This window comes from Diachasma alloeum, unplaced genomic scaffold (genome assembly GCF_001412515.2).
Source record: "Diachasma alloeum isolate Michigan unplaced genomic scaffold, Dall2.0 Dall_scaffold_00911, whole genome shotgun sequence".
Lineage (NCBI taxonomy): Eukaryota > Metazoa > Arthropoda > Insecta > Hymenoptera > Braconidae > Diachasma > Diachasma alloeum.
Window position 1 is genome coordinate 120,416 of NW_021681029.1, and position 5,864 is coordinate 126,279.

General features: G+C 49.0%; 2 non-coding genes across 2 annotated transcripts; both read right to left on the minus strand.

Moving 5' to 3' along the window:
- Positions 1–2,765: 2,765 nt before the first annotated feature.
- Trnap-cgg lies at positions 2,766–2,838 on the minus strand. The gene has a single exon. It is a non-coding gene; the product is annotated as a tRNA-Pro (tRNA).
- A 103-nt stretch (positions 2,839–2,941) lies between these two features.
- On the minus strand, positions 2,942–3,014 carry Trnap-cgg. The gene has a single exon. It is a non-coding gene; the product is annotated as a tRNA-Pro (tRNA).
- Positions 3,015–5,864: the final 2,850 nt, after the last annotated feature.

Consider the following 5,864-nt stretch of genomic DNA (forward strand, 5'->3'; position numbering starts at 1 on the left):
GGTCCGAAGAGTCCAGGCCAACGATCTCTCCGCATCGTCCAGAAACTGGAGTGCTGGAGGATCCGAAGGCTATATCAATTCCGATGCAATGATCTCGGCGAATCTCCTCAGAAAAATAAATGACGATTAATGGGCGAGGGACTCAAGTATGCAAATGTCACTTAAGAGTACCATTTTGCCCCATATTCGAGTCCGTCCTCCATCAAGAGCGTCGTAGCGTCACAGGGAAATTCCTGGGGCTCGCGCGCTTCAATGTCATGATTTTCGGGGTCTCGTCTTCCAAGAAATTTTAAATTAATCCATTGAAACCTTGGGGGAACTTTACTAAGCTAGAGGAGCACTCATTTGAGGCTTCAATTCGCTCTGGAAAGAGGAAAAACCGCCATGTGCACGACAGCGTCACCCACGGCACGTGAGGCGCATGTGTGCACTTGTGGGCCTGTTTTATCCACTTTTTCCCACTAAAAATTGGCACTGGACATTCCCCATGCGTTCTCGAGAGTCCTAGTGAACTAATTATGCACTCAGAAGGTGCATTAATTGTTCACAAGACCTCCTGGTGAGTGGAGAGGGCACAATGGCGCCATGGCAGGGCATGGGCCATGTGCGGCCTTTTATTGGGTCTCACTGTCCATTTTCACTATCTATTGGGTTTCACTGGGGTTTTATCACTCGGGAGAGGTCTGGAGAGCTGAACGAGGGTTTTATGCACTCAGTGGTGCATTTATCCACCCGCTCGGAGGAGTTTTGGAGGTTGGGAATGCATCTCGGCGTCACTCTTGTGAACGTCGGTGCACTTTTCCCGGAGGTCATCACTGGGCACACTGGGAATAAATGCACTTCCCTCCTCGGGAGAGAGTGCACATGGTGAATGAAAATGTACTTACCATGTTCCTCGTGTGGGCCCTCGGCGATGGTCTCTACCAACTCCCTCGATCGCTGTCAATATTCTCGGGGATGTTATCGCAGTGGTTGCTCGGGTCCAACTCTCTCGTAAACTGCGTCTAACCGGCGGAGGTTCTCAGCTGGGTGGCGCGACTGGCACGCCGTCTAGCTGCCGCTGGGGCGGGCTCATGTAACCGAGCACGCGGGGATTTTGATTCAAATGAGTTTTAGGCTTATTTTAGGCATTCCGCCATTAATTATATCTTTTATGAATTAACCCAAGGGGTTTTTATCCATAGGGGCTGAACGATAGTTATCTGGACGTTTGGAAAGGGGGGAATTAAGGCAGTTGTTCGCCTTTTCTCCTCGCGAATGCACTTCACCCCTGAGTGAGTGCACTTTTCGCTGCTGTCACTCTCCCGGGAGTCATCCTGGAGTCACCGTGAACAAATCTAAAGAGAGAATAGCCCATGGCGATCCATGCAGACGAGTGGGCTATGTTCATCCACATGGTCTTCCAGCTGCACTGGTGATTCCAACGACTCCACGAAGTGCCTTAGCCAAGGAGCGTGAGTATTTCACCTCAACCTCTGCGATCAGCAGCCGCACTCAACGAGATCAGCGAGATCTCACCGGGAAGCTCGGTGTATCGGCTCTGAACCGCGGTGGATCATCGTCCCTCTCAGGATTCGCGAGATTTCAAAATACAAAAACATAACTAGGAAAATACAATTACTGTAAGTTTTCCCTCGACCATAAAACCGAAAATCAATCCCCTGAAATCCGAAATAAACCAGAAAGATAACTGAAACTAGAAGAAAACAAAACCTTAATGTGACTTGAACCGGAGATTTTACTTTTTACTCGTTTTTAATGTGTATTGACACGTGAATTTGATTATTTTTAGAAATCGAACGTTGTTTTCCCCGCGAGGCCCTTCCTGATGTTCTTGGAGACCGGTTTCTCCGAGCTGGAGCTAAAAGGAGTGTTACATCGCCCTTCGGTAGGGGTGCTCACTTTGGGGTTAAGGAAATCGCGACTCTCTCTCCGAAAAGATCAAAATAAGTTCACACTTACCTACTCACTCTTACGATTTACTAAATTCTACGATGAAGTTGTATACAGGTGGCGGAATTCTCGAAAATTCCGTCACAAAACAATGGAGCAAAATGGGCCCGTTACAAATTTACAAATTCCCCCCCCCCCACCGCCACCTTTCTTTATTAAGAAAAAAAAACCATGTGCTAAAATGGGTTTGCCATTAATTTTTCAAATTGAAAAAAAGGTAATGTATTTGCAAAATGTAAAACATGCATTTTCCACTTTCAATTTCTCCCGCCACTGCCGTCGACTTGACCGACCTAGGCGGGAAGTCGATACTGTCGCCATCTCGCGCCATTTTCCCTATAAGCCTATATAGCCGTACAACACACCAACAATACATTTTTCTTTAATTAATGAATAATAATGCAAATAACCGTGCAAATGTTCATAAATAATTAATCTAACAACTTTTACATTGTTTTTGGGTGTCTTTTATCCCTTTTTAACCCCGAAAATGACAGCCCTGTTGGTGCCCCGTAACAACCGGGCAACTTAATCGCCAAGACGTTAGTATACTGTGTGAGTGAAACAGAGAAATTAATGTTTCCCGTTTGTGGGGATGAAGGATTTGTTTTAATTAAATCAATAACTAAATTTAGTTAGGGGCCATTCTGAGCTTTGTTTTGTATGCACTCGTCTTCTTGTGATGACGTCATCTTTGGCAATTTGTAAATAGAACTTGATAATTACTGAGTGAATTTGTTTTTCGTCTGAGATAATTTGTTCATTATCCCTTAATAAAATAGAATTAAAATTTAGAGAGAAAAAATTCCGATTCGCCCGGCCGGGATTCGAACCCGGGTCTCCCAGATCCGCGCCGGGCACTCTTACCGACTAAGCTACCGGGAACCACAGAAATTCACTCTCAAATTCACCTCATACACCGCCTAACCTCCTTTAGGCATTAAAGAATTCTAAGAGAATTAGAATTTAGAGAGAAAAAATTTCCGCTTCACCCAGCCGGGAATCGAACCCGGGTCTCCCAGATCCGCGCCGGGCACTCTTACCGACTAAGCTACCGGGAACCACAGAAATTCACTCTCAAATTCACCTCATACACCGCCTAACCTCCTTTAGGCATTAAAGAATTCTAAGAGAATTAGAATTTAGAGAGAAAATTTCCGCTTCACCCAGCCGGGAATGATTCTTAACATTTTTATAAATTTTTTCATTCATTTCAATAAAAGTTATATCATTTTCAGATAGACCTTGTCTATATATATGTTGTGACCGCATTATCTGACGGGTGAAAATCCTGAAAAGGGTTTTAGGGGTGTCAAATAAGCGTAACAAATAAGAGGGGGTAAATTCAATTAAATAATGTATTTCCAATCAAAATTACAAATAGATAGTGAGGCCTTTTGACTCTTATCTAGGGGGAGGGTAAGGCCAAGCGACTCGAACACGCGCAATATCAGGAAGGCTCTAATTAACAAATAAGGGAAGAATTTAGTCGTGTCTAGGGGTGTCTCGACTCTTACAATAATTATGTCACTGGGGGGGGGGGGGGGGNACCGCTGGGGGGGACGGAACGGGAAGATAATGCTGCAGAAATAGTGACTGGGAATAGGGGAAAATAACTCATACTCACAGGTCCTCTCGATGCTGGGGAAATATCCTGAGTAATTAACACCTGGGCCTTCTCGGGGTCCTCTCCAGGGGATGCTGAGCCTCCTCTCCACCTCAGGGTCTCCTGGTTGATCTCTCCGATGTGGGATGAGGTCCGAGATCCTCCAACAATCCTCTTTACACTGTTATAGTTCACTGGGCACCATTGATACGACGCGTTAACTGGGGCAGTCGTGAGACGAGTGGCTTTCCTTCCCGTCAACGTCTTCTTCGCAGAGGGGCAGATAGAGGTGGGCCAGGAGCGGCATCGTCATCCGCGTCTCGGGTGACTGAGGTGAAGGGGGCGTTCTTCGGGGTTTCTTCCTGTGGTGCCGGTGTTCCACTTTTCGTCTAGGGCCAGAACTGTTCTCCATCCTGGGGTCTCATCGTTGCTGGACGAGGGGGACGGAAGGGTGAGGTAGGGAGGGAACTAGAGTAGCCGTGGGGGGAAAGATAAGGTAGCCAGTGGTGGCCAAATATATAGTATTAGGGGGCAGTGTAGTTGGGGGAAATAAAAAGTATAAAAATAATGAAAAATAAAAAGGCTGCCTCGTCACAATACGTGGAAATTTTCAAGATTTTGCCATTTCTGAGAGGGTGTGTTACTCGTTCTCACGGTTTACGGGAACGCCGTCATCTGCCAAGCGATGGAAGCGCTCCTCACCTGAGGTAGATCCCAAGGTGGTGAAGAAACGGAAGGAGCCGGGACCACCAGCACCGCCCCAAGCCCAGCCTCCTAAAGAGGCGGACTGGCAGGAGGCCCGGAAAAACAGGAAGGGGGAGAAGAAGCAGCCGAAAGAGCCGCCACCCCCGAAGCAGAGGACACGAGCGGCAAGGCCGGATGCACTCATCATCCGCCCAAAGGACAAGGCGGTATATGCCGACATCCTTAAAAGGATGAAACAGGACGCATCAGCTGGAACGTCCCAGCAGTGTGTGGACAAGATCCGGAAGACGGCCACAGGGGAGATGTTGATTGTCCTCACGAAGACAAACGCCGGCAAGGTCCCAGTCCTGCAGGAGGCCATAACCAAACTCCTCGGCGAGGAGGCGGAGGTTATTAACAAAACACCGGAGGAAGAACTGGAGATAAAGGATCTCGACGAGACCACAACGAAAGAAGAGGTACTCGCAGCACTGGTGGTGGCCGCTGGAGAGAACTCCAGAGTCCCAACGAACGCAGTCAAATCGTTGCGGAAGGCTCACGGAGGCACTCAGACGGCCTGGGTGAAATTGCCTGTGGCAACGGCGAAGAAGATTGCCGGAGAGCATGGCAAAATCANTTCCCAGCGACCGCAGTCAAATCGTTGCGGAAGGCTCACGGAGGCACTCAGACGGCCTGGGTGAAATTGCCTGTGGCAACGGCGAAGAAGATTGCCGGAGAGCATGGCAAAATCAAGATTGGCTGGGTTAACTGCCGGATTAGAGGAGTGGAGAGACCCCTGAAGTGCTATAAGTGCTGGGACTTCGGACATCTCGCCAATCACTGCAAGGGCGAGGTGGACCGCTCTAAACTCTGCATCAAATGTGGGGAGGGTGGCCACCTGGTCGCCAAATGTCAGAAAGAAGCCAAATGCGCCCTCTGTGTCGCGAAGGGCCGCACGGATAACTGTACCCATATCGCTGGTAGTAGCAGATGCCCAGTGTACAAGGAGACAGTCCAGGCGGTAACGAAGAAACGACAATGAGAATACTGCAGCTCAACCTCACAATCGTTGTGAGGCCGCACACGACTTGATCATGCAGTCGGTGCGGGAGCTAAAGCCCGACCTCGTCATGATCTCGGAGCCGTACAGACATCTCAACGCTCAATCATGGGAGACGGATACCACCGCTAAGGCCGTTATCTGGTCCTGCGGGAAGTACCCATTCCAGAGCATTGCCAACACGACGGAGAGCGGCTTTGTGAGAGCTCAGCTGGATGGAATTTATTTCTACAGCTGCTATGCTCCACCTAGCCTATCTATCGATGAGTTTACGGACCTCCTGGACCAACTGGCCGAGGACGCGAAGCAGCACTTCCCCGTGGCAATCGCGGGGGACTTCAACGCCTGGGCAGTTGACTGGGGCAGTAAGGAGACGAACAAGAGGGGACAAACGCTGCTAGAGGCCATGTCCTCACTGGACGTGGTCCTACTAAACAGTGGTGAGAAACCAACGTTCGAAAGAGGAGGGGCGAGTTCAATCGTGGACCTCACCTTCGTGAGCAGCAGCCTCGTCAGGGGAAGCTGCTCTTGGGAGGTGATGGACATCTACACCGCCAGCGA